At 43.9% G+C, this 17,019-nt stretch overlaps 1 protein-coding gene across 3 annotated transcripts in view; it reads left to right on the top strand.

Moving 5' to 3' along the window:
* The window catches only part of TENM4 (teneurin transmembrane protein 4), a 1,476,030-nt gene that overhangs the window by 646,746 nt on the left and 812,265 nt on the right, over positions 1-17,019 (top strand). For all 3 annotated transcript variants that reach the window (XM_069203936.1, XM_069203935.1, XM_069203934.1), the window contains one exon: positions 12,338-12,427. The gene's annotated coding sequence lies outside the window, so the exon portion shown is untranslated. The remainder of the gene's footprint in view (positions 1-12,337; positions 12,428-17,019) is intronic.

The following is a 17,019-nucleotide window of genomic DNA, read 5'->3' as shown; positions in this document are numbered from 1 at the left end:
CCCCTCACTCGGCTTCGCCTTGCAGCCATCACAGGTGCTTTTCTTTTTTTTTTCTCACTTCCTCACCTCATCTCGGGCCCTTCCAATAATTTAGAGGAAAGTACGTTGGTGCCCACGATGTTTAGGTCAGACGCCATTTTAGGAAGTTGGGATGCTTCCTATACTTCTAATTGAGCAGCCATTTTATTTAGTTGGCTCAATTCAATTTATTATTACAGAACTGTGGCAGTTGTAGTTCGTTGTAACTGACTCATTACCTTACTTTGCTGGCTCCTGTTTTCCCTTCTTTCACCCTTACCTACAATTATGTCTGAGGCACAGTGAGAGGATGCAATGGAGGAGCAATTAGAGGGCATGATGAATAAGGGGCTTGAAAGGCTAATGGGATCACTTGATGAAACTATTAATAAAAAATTGGAAAGCTAAGGTAATCTCTTACAACATATTGAACAGCCTGAGGGCTCAAAATTGGTTAAGATCCAAAGGAAAAGAGCCTCTGTTGATACACCTGCTGCAAACACAAAGAAGGTAAAGGCTGCAGGCCAGGAATCCGCATGCAAAACTGGCGGTGACAAGACTGGTGCCCGGGCACTATAGATGGGCAGGAAAGAGGCCCATATGTTCCCATTTCATTCAATAGTGTTGAGGCTTCTGAGCCTGAGGTTGATCTCTGTTACTCCTCTGAGTTTGACTTGGATGATGAGGTTATTGAAGTAACCAGAAAGGGGGCATAGGAATAGGCATCCAAGGCCTCTAGATCCAAAATGGGCATTGTCGATCCCCTGGGAGACGACATGTATGACCTTCTCCTCATTAAGCACCCACTATCTCCTGAATGGGCCCCCATCTCTACATGCCACTGATTATATTATCCTCTGCCCAGAAGGGAGATTCCCAAGGAGGTCAGATCTTGTTTAAGATCTGAGTGCCCTCCTCCTTCCCTCCCTGACAAAATCACAACAACCCCAGATTGGGTGCTAAGGTGGTGGCATTCATTAGTAAAAGCAGCAAGGATCCCAGAAAAGGACTTGTCAAAGGCCTGAAATCTTGCCAAGATAAGCTACTGGAATTTATTGGTCCCCTAAAATGCTTGAGATGGCAGAGGAGGCCGATCTCAACGAGGCATTAGTGGATCCCAAAGAACACCAGTGGGCCTAAACGGCTGTCTGTCTATTAGGAAATGCGGACACTGCACTCTCTAATGAGAGAAGAAAGAGCATACTCTTAAGAATTGATTCGAAATTAATAGATTTAGCTAGCAAGGAAGTAGGCCCTTCCACCCAGGGTCATTTTTTTTGGAAATGGCTCCATTAAAGGCATGGCATAGTATGTAGGAGTTTTTAGTTCCTTTCAGAAGTCTCAGAGAGACATAAAAACGTTTTTTCAAGGTAGAGTTTTTGGCAGGGCTGGGAGAACGAGGGGACAGTTTCTCAGCTGAGGTCAAGCTTCATCCAGACCATTCTTGGGACGTGGTAATACATTTGCCCAATCAAACTTTGGTTCATACTAGGGCTTTTATCCGCAGAGACAAAGGACCCATAGCAGGTTTTCCAGAGGAGACCAGAAGCAAAGAGGTTTTTTCCGCAGGTAAGAGCTTCCAGAGACCCTTTACATGCCCGTACAAAGATGGGAAGTCGATTGGCCCAGTTTTGTGGGAATGGGAAACTAGTGAGACAGAATTAATGGGTTTTGGAAATGTTCAAGGGTTACAAACTAGAGTTTATAGCTCGCCAAGTCCAGGCGAAGACACCTCGACAGATAACATTTTCAAACCAAGACTCAAAGTTGGTCTTGAAAGAGGTAGAAGATTTGCTGGCAAAATTGGCTATTCAGGAGTCCTCAAGCATAGGTTTCATCAGCAATATTTTCCTGGTCGAAAAGAAAGACAAAGACATGTGGCCAGTAATAAATTTGAAAGAGTTAAACGAGTAGGTGGTCTATTGCCACTTCAAAATGGAGGAGATTTACCTGTTAAGGGACGTCTCGAGGAAAGGGGACTGGTTAACAAGACTAGATCTCAAAGACACACATTTAACTCATCCAATTTGGCTTCCTCATCAAAAATTCCTTCAGTTTGTCTGGAAGGGCAAACTTTGGGAACTTTGCAATCTACCGTCCAGCCTCTCTTCAGCACCTTGGTCCTTCACAAAAGTTCTCTGTCCAGTGGTGACCTGACTGAGCGAGAGGGGTAAGGTTGATTATCTACCTGGACGATATCCTACTAATGGCACAGTCCAGGGATGAAGTCTCTTATCACACGATAACGACTATCCAACTACTAGAGCAAGTTGAGGCTGAACAGGAAGGTATTTTTGATTGTTCGGGAGAGATGGGGTCCCTTTGGGGTGGACCTCTCTGTGGACAGACTGAGCACAAAATTGACGAGATTCTTCAGTTGGAGTCCAGACCCTCTGGCTTCAGCGGTGGTGCCATTCTCCAGGACTGGAAAGGCTTGCCACCTTATGCTTTCCCTCAATTTGCCATCCTTCCACAACCCTATTGTGTGTTCATAGATCCAGGGAAACTGTTGTATTGATAACACCTGTTTGGAGATCACAGGCTCAGTTTCCAATCATCTTAGAAATGACTGTGGACTTCCCTATCCTAATATCAGGCTAAGATTGTACCACCGCTTTAATATCCTCACTAGGGTAATGGAAGTCTGTCAGTTTTCTCTTTTTCTTTCAGATTAATCACATGTCTCTGTTTCTGATTCCATTGGTGAAAACTTCGTTGTTGAAGATTAGTTCTCTGTTGGAGTTATCTTGTGCGCAGCACTGAAGAAAGAGGATGGAAGCGTGTGGATAGACTTTCTACCTTAGTAGAATGTTGTGAAAGCTCTGGATTCCTTCAATTGGTGCCATTGTAAGCGGGCAATAAAGGAGTTGTGCATAATCTTAGTCTCTGTGTCATTAATAAAATGAAGATTTTCTGCCAACCAGGCTGTGAAAAATCTGCATTTTCCAGTCTTGGTCTTTACGCTATCAGATCTTTGTTTATAGATGGCTTGTTAAATGGGTTCAATTGAAGTGAGCTAGGCCTACATCCAGAATGCTTTAGGTTGTTAAAAGGGCCATCAATAACTGATGTAGCAATACTTCTCAAAACCCCAGCTGACATCATCAAGCAAAGCAACATTCTAGAATGCCTATTGTTGGGGATTGTTAGAGATGCAGGGCTAAGGAAAGTCAACTTGTTTATGGCCTGGCTTGACAACACAGCTTTCACCAGACAATTATGTGAGTATCACTAGAGAGAGGCTTTGGCGCCACCCACATGTCGGGAGCCAGGAGTACATGTTTTGATTGGACAGAAGATGTGTTCTTCCACAAACCAAAGTGCTTGCCCTCCACCAGCTGTGAACCTTTTGTTTGTTTATCCAGCTGGCTGACCCTGAACTTTATAGGGCACACACATGACATCATAATGCTGTCTTGGATAACTAGATCATTTATGATGTTTGTCTTTCTCTGGCAGCAGCACAGATGGGAGGAGAACAGTCATTAACCTGCACAGAGTCACCATGTTTCGGTTCCTGACATTATTTTAACAACTTAAAGCATTCTGGGAATTGTAGTTGTGGTTCTCATCTGAAGAGCCTATTGGAAGAAAGTGCCAGGTTACAGTAGTGCCATAGTCACTAAGTGCCTTCAAGTCATGCATAACACTTTAAGTCAGGGCAGACGTTTTAGCTAACAGCACTCTCCATGCTTTAACGTAGCATCAATACCTCTGAAAGGCAAAATGACAACTGCCAGAATGCACAGGGCTTGCATTTTGCTCCAGTTTGCACTTTTTCCTAACCTAGGGTTTTGTCTCCAGGTCCTGGAATGAAAATTATTCTAGAATAAAAAATAAAAAAACAGAACAGACTTAAGTCGTTACAAATGAGTTGGGGCCACCTTTTAGTTATGTAGAGTAAAAAACAATGGTCCTGAACTGGAACATGGAGCCCTTGGCGACCCAGAGGATTCTGTTACTCAAACAGTAGAAAGGTAGCAGGCCCTACAGTAGTTTGGACAGCATAGCAACCAATAACCTCTAATACAACAGCTGTTAAAGATGACTTTTGTGTCTTGGAGGGGTCCCATTGCCAACTCAGGGTGTCTGCGACTGTTTAGAAAATTAAAAAACATTAAATGATATTACCGGATTAATAAAAATATGTAACTAAAGAAGCAAAATGTAATTTTTTTTTTTTTTAAAGTTTCTGTGGAAGGAATTTGATGTTGGAGGCTAAAAATTGAGATGGTATCCTCAGATTTATGGGTGGAAGGAGAGCAACTACATCATAAAGAATGCAGTATCGATGATGGGTGGCTTCAGTTGAATTTAGAAAAGCACCAACCTTCCCATTAAAATTACAATTTCGCTTTTTTTATCTATGTGATGTAAGTAAATTATGCAATCATTTGTGTATTTGTTTGATGAATGCTTGGGTCCGTATTTTTGAATTTTGGGTTTGTGGTTCATATAGTTGAAATTGCTTATGGAAGGGTCCCGGGATTCCAATAGTGACTCAGAGTGAGTCTCTGGTTTCTAGTAATGATTAAGTGGGGTCCACAGAAGTCAAAAGGTTAAGAACCACCGTTGGTGGGGATCTCGCAGGCGTGCTGTGGCTGCAGGTATGCAATGGGGCCCTCAGACTCTGCCACACATGGCTTTCGCTGAAATAAACTCATAGGCTCAGTCACGTCATAGCTCTCAGCTACCCATTACTTTTGGCCAGTGTAGCAAGAATTGCATGGGAACGTAGATAAGGACACAAGAGGCAGCTATATGCAAATTGACCAACAAATTGGCTGGTCACTTTGAATTTCCAATCCTTCTGTTCCACCTAACTAGGTTTGGCAGCCTGGAGATGGGACGGCTCAAAACACCTGTTCCACATAACGTGATCGAGCTGCAGCTGCGTCCCCTGCTTGGTGACATTTCAGTAGCTAATCGGTTGAGGGAAGCAGCAGTGTTGATCCGCGAACGTCCCCGTCGGCGTACAGATGCAGAGCTGGCGTTTCCTTTGCAATGGCTAATTCATGATCCCTTTTCAGCTCAGGAGCTGTACTTCGTTAGTACTTGTGAGGCTTCCTTATAACCTCAGATGCTTATTTCCCCATATGTGGCCCTCTCCATAAAATTAACGTGCTTTCTGGGAGACTGCCGAATCTCAGTTATAGCGGCTACATCGGGCTTATAAGAAACAGTGAGGTTCATTCTGGGTATAGCATGTGAGATCCGATCTCTGATCTTAGGAGATCAATTCATTGGCTTCCTGTGAGGGCACAAGTGAGCTTCAAGATACTGATTATGGGTTCCAAGGGTTTGTCCCTTGCAGACAAAATAGTGTTGTCCACCCTCCCCACACCGCCAGATCTCTATGGTCAATCAAAGCAGCCATTTAGTTCCCCCACTGCCTACTAAGGTTAAGGTTAGAGGTTAGATGGGAGATTTTCTGTTCTTGGACCAAAATTATGGAGCACATTTCTCGAAGTTAAACACGAATAGTCATAGTTGTACTTCAGAAAGTTGCTAAAACATTTTTTATATTGTCTGATAGCGCCTAGACATGGCTGAGACTATGGTGTTCTCTGTGTCATACATATGTGCGTACAGAAAGTGAAAAAGACACCTGGACTAGTAGTCTTTATTGAAGTTAGTTTGATGTAACGTGTTCTCTTTACAGCAGTATATAATGTATAGCAGTAATACCAATTTTAAATGTGTGAATTGTTATAAAGGCATCTTGTTATATCACATTGAATGTCAGATCTCAGACATCACTGAAAGCATTATGGAAATGTATTGTAATCCAACTCTCTGATTCCCAGGACATACCCTCTTAGGCAAGCCCCACCCCTTATTGTAACAGCCCGGCAGGTTACCTTTCTGATCTCAGCGTATGGCCACTTGGGCCAGAACACCCCCTCTTTTAGTGAGCTAGAGGATCGATTTATGCATTCCCCCGGGATATGCTGACTGGTCCGCTTGATATCATCAGATGACCATAGTAGTCTTTCCTCTGATCTATTCAATTATTAAAAAGGGGTTAGTAAGTTTATCGGAAAAATTGACATTTTATGCCATTTGCTTTACAGTTATCACATGCTTACTACAAGAAATGCCCTTATGGTGCATGTACTGGCAGTACCTTGATCATTCCTCTCCCTCTGTACTATTACCACTGCTATTGTTATTACTATACTATAGCATTACTATAGCTTATGTATTATGCTAACAGATGTTTGTTACCGCACAGTGACTATGTGAATTCTGTGGCAACTGTTGGATGCTAGGTAGGAAAACAAGTGTCGTGCATTCCCGCTATTCTGGATCTTTCATTTGAAAAATTAGATTATTCAAATTATCTCCAATTAAAATTATGAATTAGAAAAAAATTCGATGCAATGTTTAATTTGAAATATTAGAATGATAAAACGATCTGCAATAAAATGTTAATGGGTTTATAAGTCTGTCTTCTATATCCATTACAGCAAAATATTATTGCAATTGTACGAACAGTTATAACTGTTCTTTGACATTAGCTGGATATTAGCTACAGAAACAATTCTGAAATATTTTTACCAGATACAATTGTGAATTTGTTTAAAGACTAATCTTGGCAATATTTGAATGATATTTTGAATGAAAACAGAAGCGGTGCCCAATAAAGATGTAACATCAGTTGCGGCTGGCAGAAGGGTCAAGTGGAGTGGCTGGGGGAGGGTGAGCAAAACAAAATAAATAAAAAACAAACTTACCTTGAACCCGCCGCACCGCCGCTCCTCAGGTCTCCGCTGGGCTGCAGGCTCCCAGGCACAGACTCCTAGCCTGCCCTGCGACCAATCCTAATTCTGCTCTCATGCTAACGCTGCTCTCATGTATGAGAGCAGCGTTAGAATTGGCCTGTGTGCCCTGGCTTTGCGCTCCCAGGCAGACTGGGAGCCTGAGCCTGCTGTCTCCAACCCGGCAACACAGTGCCGGGTTGGCAAGAGTTCAGTGTGCATGTGCGTTTAGCCTTTCTGAGATGGCCGGCCAACACACATGTCTCCTGAGGGGAGTGCACACCAATCCCCAGTGCCTGTCATCCCCCATGGCCCGACCGTTTAAAAAAACGATAATAAACATTGTTTATCATCGTTTTGTTCTTAAAGTTTTGCAGCTGCGGCTGCTGATGGGGGGTGACGCCCTGCCACCATAGCGGAGGAGCCGCCACTGTGTAATACACACAATTCCACAAGTATGAAACATTTTGTTGGGGAAACATCCAGAACAACGACGCCGGAACCACAATAACGTTGATAACGCAAGCGGAACCACACTTGCCTTAACAACGACTCCCTTTTTCGCTGCCTTAACCACGCATGTGCTGAATAACGCACATGTGTGTTTAAGGCAGAGATAAAGGGATAGTGTTTTGGGAGAGGGCTCGGTCAGGTAAGTGGGGCTGGGGCAGGGTTGGGGGGTAGTTTTTAGGGGTGGGGGTCACGGTAGTTTGGTTTTTAGGTGCAGGGTCGAGGTATCAGGGTAGTTCTGTTTTTTAGGAGCGGGGATTGGGGTAGTTCTGCTTTTAGGGGCAGGGGTGTGGGGTCGGGGTAGTTTTGTTTTGGGGTGGGGGTTCAGGGTACTTTTGTTTTGGGGTGGGAGTGGGTTAGTTTGTTTATTGGGGGTGGGAGATCTGAGTAGTTTGGTTGTGGGGGTGGGGGATCTGGGTACTCTTGTTTTTGGGGGTGAGGGTCGGGGTAGTTTGGTTTTTGGAGATGGGGTTGGGGGGTCGGGTAGTTGGATTTTTGGGGGTGAGGGAATGGGGGTTGGGGTAGTTTGTTTTTTGGGGGTGGGGTGGGGGTTGAGGAGGTCGGGGTACTTTTGTTTTTTGGGGGTGGGGAATAGGGGCGCAGGGAAGTTAGGTTCTTGGGGTGTGGGTGGTCAGCGTACTTTTGTTTTTGGGGATAGGGAGATCGGAGAAGTTTGTTTTTTGGGGGGGGGGGGTTCAGGGTGGTTTTGTTTTTAGGGGCATGGTGGGGGTCGGTTGTATTTAGGGCGGGTGGGAGAGGCCAGGGAAGGGTTTAGGGCTCAGGGTTGGTGCGAGGTATCCAGGGTAGTTTTGTTTTAGGGGTGGGGTACTTCTGGGCCTTAGGGCAGGTGGGGGGACACATGGTAGAACCATGCATGCCGTTACCACACATGCCTTTACTAGGCATGCTTTTACAACAAAATATTGTTGTAAAGGCATGCGTGGTAAAGGCATTTGTGGTAACAACGCAGTCATTGTTCCAACCGCGTTGTTCAGGCATGCGTGGTTCCAGCATTCGTTGTTCCATCTTACATTTGTTTTGTTGCATTGTTTATTTGAAGTGCACACTATGGATTTTTCAATTCTATGTACTGCCTTCACATGTTCTTATCACTGAGGTACATAAATAATGAAAACGATGGTGAGATCTGTGCAAGTTCATGGGTTGCACATGAATCACGTTAGTGTTATGGAGAGCACGATGGACAAGCCTGGCAAGAAAGACTTGGAACTAGCAAACTTGAGGTCAGTGAAATAAAAGATGGACAAAAAAACAGGGATGGCAGCAGACAAAAAGAACTCACAATAAAATGAGAAAAAAGAAGTGGTGTTTTTCACAATGGAAAAAAAGAAGTAGTGTTTATCTCGAGTAGGTGCTTGTGACCAGTTAGGTCATGTGATACCAGCAATGTATTAAGCTTTATTGGACTAAGCTGTACTTTGAAGGTAAAACATATGTATGTAGCTCAAAGCTAATAGGTTTCCTCTACATCTTAGAGCAAATGCCTGCAACAGAAATCATTTTTTTATTTCTAGGCAGTGAAAACACTAACTTTAAAATACAATGCATGAAGTTATTATAGGTTCTGTTTTGTAGCGTATTCAAAAAAGCTCTTACATTTTAGATACCTTATAAGTACAGGTGAGGTTTTCCGTTGAAGCAGCATAGGTCAGCGAGCTCTCCGCTCTGGAGTCAAGCGGAAGAAGATTATCTTCCAAGCTTTTCCTATCCAGTCACTTCCTCTGGGTTCTTTGGTTCCACACTTGTTTAATGGCTTATACCAAACCTGTAGCCATTCCTCAGCATTCATCCCACTTCCCTTTCGAAAATCTTCTAGTGAGTGCTTTCTAAAATAGGTTCTTGAACTGAAGTGTATCCGTCTATGGGGTAAATCCAATATTTTTTTCTAAAACATGATTTATGGTAGTAAGTCTCAAAGTGCTTTTCTCTTAAAAGGCGAGCAAGTAGATTACTAAAGCTGTCTTGCCTATAGAAGAATGATTGTCAATCTATTAAAATGTTTCTCTGCTGTTCGGTCTCTTTTATGACAAAGATGCCTCCTTTCTCTTTATGTCTCTTCTGGCGTCATTGGCTGGTCCTGTTCAGAGTAGGACCAAAATTATACAACAACCTTGCATGAAATTTGTTCCACAGATACCCCTGCTCTAAGTTTTTTCAGGTTTGTGTTTTGTTCACTGTAGCCTTCTGCCAAGAGTGTCTGGAGTATTTGATACTGTTTCTACATCATCTGCAGCCTCATTCCACTTCTCGCTAGGATCACCAACCTCATTTGGACCGTAGATCACACAGAAAGTCCCAAGAGTGGACTTAGTTATTTTTCTGAGATTGTATATTTTTCATCAGAATGGATACCATTGACTCAAATACTAAACATCGCTCACATGACTGTCATTGTGAATGATTGAACATATTTTTATCATTCGATCACTGTTTTCCACCTTTCTAATTCATGCTGTATCACAAAGAAATACATGTAGATAGGCATATTTACATTGCAGGCTCCAGGCTCAGTAGGAAATAGGTGATGAACATCAAGAGTGAACCTAATGACAATTTTCATGATTGTTTACATGGTGTTAGGTTAATGTAGGGTCCCCTAGATGAGAAGATCTAGCTTTTGGAAGAAGGATGATTTCAATTCTTACTACATTTGAAGGAAGCAAAGCTCCATACTTATGCTCATGGGGATCCTTCTCTAGATCCTGGATCCCTAGATGTTGAAGGACGGATTTCTGTTTTTTTCCTTCTTGAATTTTTTCATCTCCAGGATGGAGATGCTAGCCTGTTTGGCGTTGAATACCTGAAGTGGTTAGATTCTCTGCCAAGTATGTAGGGGAGCTGATGGCCTTGAAGATCAGGTGGGCTTGGGTGTGGATCTAATTTAGTGCCTTCAGTGATTGAGAGGTTGGGGAAACTTTTGATATATACATTAGCATGTCAGAGGCATTTCAGTGGTGCAAGTTTATGGAGCTAATAATAGGTTTTGTTTTGTTTTTATTACAGCAAGTTGCTCTTGGAAGGAGAGGTCAGTGTCAAGGGTGAATCTAAGTGAATTTGCCTTGGCTATCAGCTGACGAGTAAAGCGTCCAGGTTTATGTTGAATAGCCACACATTTATCGTGGTTATTTGGTGTCCTTATGCCAGAAGGAGGACCTTTAATTCAACGTCTAGGTTATTCATCTCTTTGATTTTATGTTCTTTGAGCTTCAGTTGGACCTAAACTGCTAAAACGAGCACCAAGAGATACCTATGGGAGACTGATTGTGGCTCTTCAAGGTCCATCTCGTCAGAGTATTGTCTGTTCTTATTTCATCAGATTATTGTCTGTTCTTTGCATAATCTTTATTACATCTCTGGCCATACTCCACTTTAGGCCTGATTATGAATCAAGTGGATCAAGATTGGGCCTGTGTTTCTGCACCTGGTGTTTTTGGGTGCAGGAACACTGGACTTAATTTTTACTGGTCTGTAATTGTGGCAGGTAAAATCTTTTCAACGTTGGCTGTAACAGCAGCCATATCTGGTTTACAGCTCCAACCCAACATTTTAAATGCTCTCCCATCACCAGAACTAGGTTTTCCTTTGTTTCACCTGCTTCCCAATCTTTTTTTTCCATTCTCGTCAGCACCGTAGCCCCTCCTCCCACTTACCATCTGCTCTGAAAAGCCACATTGAGCACTTCCCTTGAGCAGGTGGTAAATGAGAGCACTAAAACCAGGGACACTGGAATTAGGTGGTAGAGAGCACCAAAGTATGCGGTAGGTTTGAGTAAATTATGCAGCAAGAAAAGGCAAAATATACAGCACATTTTGTAACAGTATTCATTCATTATTTCATCATTTAAAAAATTGGTAACACTCTGTGGGCATTGGTTGCATCTCATTAGTCCCAATTTAACATCCAACTATAGCAATAAGGAACAGAAGGATGACCAGTCCAGGTCTGAAAAGAGCCTTCCAAAGCACAGCAACACGTGGGATCACATGACTGTTCACCTTATCAATGTCTTATGTAAATTATAGCAGGATGATGCCTTTCCTATGGACTTAGTTGTAGTAGCCCTTCATCATTCATTGATTAATTAAAAAGACAAACCAAGACTTTGGGCCTGATTTAGATTTCAGCGGACAGGTTACTCCATCCCATCCCCTGAAATATAAAACCCATAAGAAATAATGGGATTTATATTTCGGCGAACAGGATATCCATCTCCGTTGTGATGCAGCAACCCCTCTGCCGAAATCTGAATCAGGCCCTTTATTTAAAATGAAGAGTGTCAGTCAACATGAAAGCAACCAATCAATACCCGGATTGTTGTAGCATCATTTCATACAATACTGTATTTGAATTTTGATGACTGCCGCAAGGAAATATCGGTAGGAAAATGAAGAATGCGAACTCGGAATTGATAATTGTCCAACTGATTCAGCTGAAGGAGTAGTGTTTAATTTCTTTGATTATAAAAGAGAGGTACATGCACATTGAATCATCATAAGGCCGGATGCAGAGGAAGTAACATCCTGCACAATTAGATCTCCTTTCCACATCATAGTTTCGGCCCCTTGCCCCAGCGTTAAACCTTCATCAGGCTCCGATAAACTGCCAAAGGTCTGGGGGAAAGGCAGGTGATAGAAACCAAGAAAGTACCTAGAGTTCTATTTACCTCGTGTTCCTGCCTCCATGACCCAATACCAGGGGTAGCAAGGTTATTGCATGTAACACTGAAAGGTAAGCCAGGGCAGCAGCTTCTATCCGCTGCTACTCATATCCGATGTCCATTGGAGTCTAGCATCGGGTTGGGGCAATCATGTTGTGCAGGGCAAGCGCGCTTCCTTGCTCCACTTGTGCGAGTGATGGTGCATTCACACCATGCTAGTGCCACGTGCATGTATCTATCTGGGATTCGGTGCATCACTGTGGCCGCTATAAAGTGTCTTCTGGTCGTAGGTCAGTCTTTCACTGAGAAGGTAAATGAACTTTAGAACTCGATTGGATGAGTGGTTAATTTACCTTAACTCTCTTGACAGGCACCCAAGAAGTACCCTACCCCGGCATCAAAAAGCAGGGACGTGGCGCTGATTTGATGGGACAGCTCTAGCCCCTTCACGAGGAAAAAGGTAATACCCGAGACTGGTATACTCTGTTTCAGTATTGTGAGAATGTGCTGCACATTTCCTGGGTCCACAGGAGTGGATGTAGGCCATGCAATGAGAAAGGAATGATTCAGTGCATAAAGGTGCAATCCCAAATGGCCAGGAGCTGCCATAAGGAGTACACTGTAGTTCTGTCATATATACCACCTCTTTAGGTTGCGCATGTGTGCAGAATATATTATCCACAGCTCTATTTTTGTGTTTTGCTCACAAAATAACTGTATTGGCGCAATCAACATTAACATTATCATTAAATTAGTTTACGCATTTGCTAATACATTGTGAAGGCAGGTGCAATCTTAATTACATAAATACATAGAACACATTAAAAAATACACAGCACCAAAAATGATTTTTATTTATATATCTTTTTTTTTATTAAGATGCTGCTAACACACTTGCAAAATTATTTTCTGCTTGTGTACCTGATGTGCTCTTTTCCGTGACATGACCCCATTTTTTTTTACTTCCTCCTGAATGTTGCATATCCATCCTTTCATTGCCCTAGTCCAGTTCTTATCAGTACAAGAAAGTTTTGTATGTCATAAAAGTGCTGTGCTCTAATTGGCGTGGATACTTCCAAATGACCTAATGGGTGCATCCAATGGTAATCATGTCATAACTTTGAAAAGCCTGTATTAACCTGGTCAAGACAAAGGGCGCGTAAAGGTGATTCACTTGACAAATTACCTGCACCAAGCAATGGTTCACTGATTTGTGTTTTAGTTGGTCAATAATTCCCTGTGTCAAGTTGCAAGTATTTGCCTAGGAGTTTCTGCAGCTCTCACCTCTGTTCCCACCTGATCTTGCAAGGTATTGCCCAGGATCCACTCCAAGCCATACAGCAACCATTCGTACACCAACTACCCCCTGTGCCCCCTGCCACTCATCAAGGGTGCAAGGGTTTTCAGCACTCTAGGCAAGCCCTGCTGGAGTCCTCCGAATACAGTAATTTGGTGCCACCACTAGATGACGACACGACCCTCCCATCAAATGGTGATGGAGCTAAGAGGAAGTAAGCTGCGAGGTAAGATACCTTATCCTCCCACGTAGAAGCACTAATTCTGGTGCTAATTTAGCTGTTGGTGACATCTTCTGTGGCCCATTAATCCTGAGTGGGACTGAGTGCTTTTCAGTCACATACTGCTTTGGTATCATCAAAAGTTTTCCCAAGCTTTAGTATCCTGGCCTTTGTTACTTGCCTTTGCTTGTGTCCTTGCCCATTACTGCAGTCCTGGATCCCACCACAACAGTCTGCAATACAGACAAGCAGGGACAATTAGAGAAGCCGTGAGTGGCTAGGTCTGACTGGCCCTCGAGCAGCCCACCTGCATGTCTCTTGAACGACCCAGCTAGATGTCCCTTAAGCAGCCTGGGTGGATTTTTCTCAGACAACCAGACTGGATGTCCCTTGAGAGACCTGGCTGGATGTCTCTTGAGTGAGACGACTGGATGTCTTTTATAGACACTGCTGAATTTCCCTTGAGTGACCAAGATGGAGGTGCGTCATGACCTAGCAGGATGGTCCTCAAGCAATCCGGCAGAGTGTAACTCTAGCAACACAGCTGGATGTCCATCGAGTAATACGGCTGAATCTATTGAGAGCGACCCAACTGGATGTCCATTAAGGGACCTGCTGGATATCTCTTGAACCAGTGCTTTAAATGGGCCGGTACTGAGTACCGGCACTTTTTTATTTTGAGAGGGAGTGTACCTGCACTTCTTAAGAAAAACGTAATATTTTTCATTGGAGAGTATCGACACTTCTCAGAAACAAGCAGGTACTCTGACACAGAGTCCCTGCACTTCTATTTTTCCATTTCAAGCACTGCCTTGAACAACCGTGCTGGATGTCTCTTAAGTGGCATGGCTGGATGTATGTCAAGTGACCCTGCAGGATGTCCATTGAGGGAGCTGTCTGGATGTCCCTCGAGCAACCCAGCTGGATGTCTCTCAAGTGAGATGGCTGGATGTCTCTTTAGTAATGCGGCTGGATGTCCCTCAAGTGACATGGCCGGATGTATGTCAAATGACCGACCCAGCAGGGTTTCCATTGAGGGACCTGTCTGGATGTCCCTCGAGCGACCTGGCTGGATGTCTCATGAGTGAGATAGCTGGATGACCCTCGAGTGACATGGCTGAATGTCCCTCTAGTGACTCTGCTGGATGTCCATGGAGCCACACTCCTGGATGTATATATCATGTGACCCAGCAGGATGTCCACTGAGGCACCTCTCTGGATGTCCCCTGAACAACCCGGCTGTATGTCGCTTTACTATCCCAGCCGAATGTTCATCCAGCGACTTGGGCTGGAAGCACTTTGAGCAGCTCTGCACTCTGTCAAGATGCCACTGAGGATGTCAGTGTTTGTTTACAGAGTAACTAGTATGGAGAGGTTCCAACATGGTACACCCATGTATGTATATATGTAGTTTTTATTGAGATCATGAAGTTGACAACACATATAAAGCTGTTCTTAGGCCAGACATAAACCCAGTTGCTTCATTTTCTGTAGCATCTGCCTGCATGCACTCAATGGAACCCATACAAGCTCTGACAAAGTCCATAGCACTCAGTACAAAGTCAACACGTAATTGCTTTGCCAATGTAATTTGTCTGTAGTGTTGCTTATAAGATGCAAATAACACATAAAGTTAAGCTGCCCTGAACCAACAGGGGAGGGGACGAAAATCCGGCGCCATCTTGAATTAAGTACTTTGGATGGTGCTAATGTTTATTCCCATCTTGTGGCTTAAGTGCCTCCGTTTGTAGTCTCAGCTAGCGCCCTCTGGTTAAGATGCAAGCGTTTTGTGTTTTCTAGGCGCTTTAATAGTAAAGCAGGCAAAGACCCCGCTTTTACCATTACTACGCTCCGCCCTGCAGGCCTGCTTGTCAAAGGGTGTCTCGCGCTTTACGCCACTTGTGACGTGACCTGGGAGGCCCGTGGCTAGCGCGTGATTGTTTTTGAAAGTTTTCACACCTCCAAGCCTTCGATGACAGCCCAGTTGGCAGGGCTTTGACTGACAGCCTCGAGCTGGAGCGTGTAATTCCACAGTCCAGCGGCCTGTGCTGAACGCGCCTTTTACCCAGTTCGGCACCCAGGGCAAGTCTTTTCGATCCGAATGTCATCGCACCTCCAGTGTGTTGCTGGTCTCGGGCTTTGAGAAGCCCAGGGCCTGAAACAACTTCGAGTTCTAACGGATTTGACAATGTGTGACGACAAGCAAGGAAGATAAAACATTAACGAAAGACTTGAAACGATTTGAAATGATTTGGCAGTTGAAACCCACTAAACTGGAAAATATTTTTTACAAACCACAGGAATTTACGTCCACGGTGAGTCTCTTTCTCTTGAAAATATCCATCCCCTGCAGTGCAGGATGGCTTAGGGTGAAAGCGCCTTTCTTTCCAGGGCTGGTATCCAGCGTCGGATTGTGACCAAAAATAGGCCCGGGCAGCTAAAAAAAAAGTGGCCCACATTTGAGGAGTGTGACCTTTTACAAAACATTGCTTGGCTAGTATCAGGTGGATAATTTTGGGAGAAATGTGTGGTACTAGAGGATTTTAAAGCTTGTAGGGTCTCTAGCATTGGTGAAGACTGGGAACAGTAGCTATAAAAATGGAAAACTTATTCCAGTCTCAAGGCCTTGTACAAGGCTGCAAGACTCCTGCTCCTAATCAATTAGGTCCCCAACCCTGATTATAAGATCAATCAGAAATCTAGTACAAAGCCAAGGTTTCAAAAGGGGTTAGGTCAGGATCCCCGGGACAAGAATCTACAGCGAATGACAAAAGAGAAATTAGCGGCTCTGAAATTCCTCCTCTTGATGAGTCACTGCAAACGGGTTTTATTGAACAAAATCTGTAATTTTCAGTGGCGCTCACCCTTGTTTCTGCCCCCCCTTTTTAATAATGCCAGTAATTAAGAATAACCTATTATTCACTAGTATAATAAAAGTAGATCAGTTTAATGGCTGACAAAGGCGCATTGAGGCACCTGCAACAACCATCAGAGAGATTGACCAGGGCTAGCAAAGTCTTAGCTTTGGCCTCTGGATACTGCCAGGCTTCAAGACCTCCCCATTACTGACATGCTGTAGTGTCACTGTACAAGTAGCCCTGGGTGCTTTTGTCGTAATGCCTACTGTGCCCAGGGCTACCATCGGTCATGCAGCCAGCTCATCCTTTCCCATCTCATCACAGGAGGGAGGGGTTGGCAAGAACCTCACTCACCGCATCCCACCTTCTGACCAGATGGGAGAAGGTGAGGTGAAAAGGCAAGAAACTGACAGCTGTAGCATATACATCACTGTGCAGATTCCAGCAATGTGCCTCAGTTCTTGAGGATGGAAGAAGGTGCGTACCTGCCCTGAGGGTCTATCCAGTACCATCAGCTGAAGCACAACAGGTCAGGTAGCTGACGGTGAGTAGGTAAAATAAAACCCTGTGAAATGTTGTGTGAGGGAGTGTTTGTGTGTGTGTGTGTGTGTGTATCTGTGCATCAATGATAGTACAAATAAGTGAGATTGAGTGAGACCAAGGGAGTGGGAAAAAGT

Source organism: Pleurodeles waltl, chromosome 8, assembly GCF_031143425.1.
Source record: "Pleurodeles waltl isolate 20211129_DDA chromosome 8, aPleWal1.hap1.20221129, whole genome shotgun sequence".
NCBI classification, from domain to species: Eukaryota; Metazoa; Chordata; class Amphibia; order Caudata; family Salamandridae; genus Pleurodeles; species Pleurodeles waltl.
The sequence above is the reverse complement of the archived record's forward strand: the minus strand, read 5'-3'. Positions and strand labels throughout refer to the sequence as shown.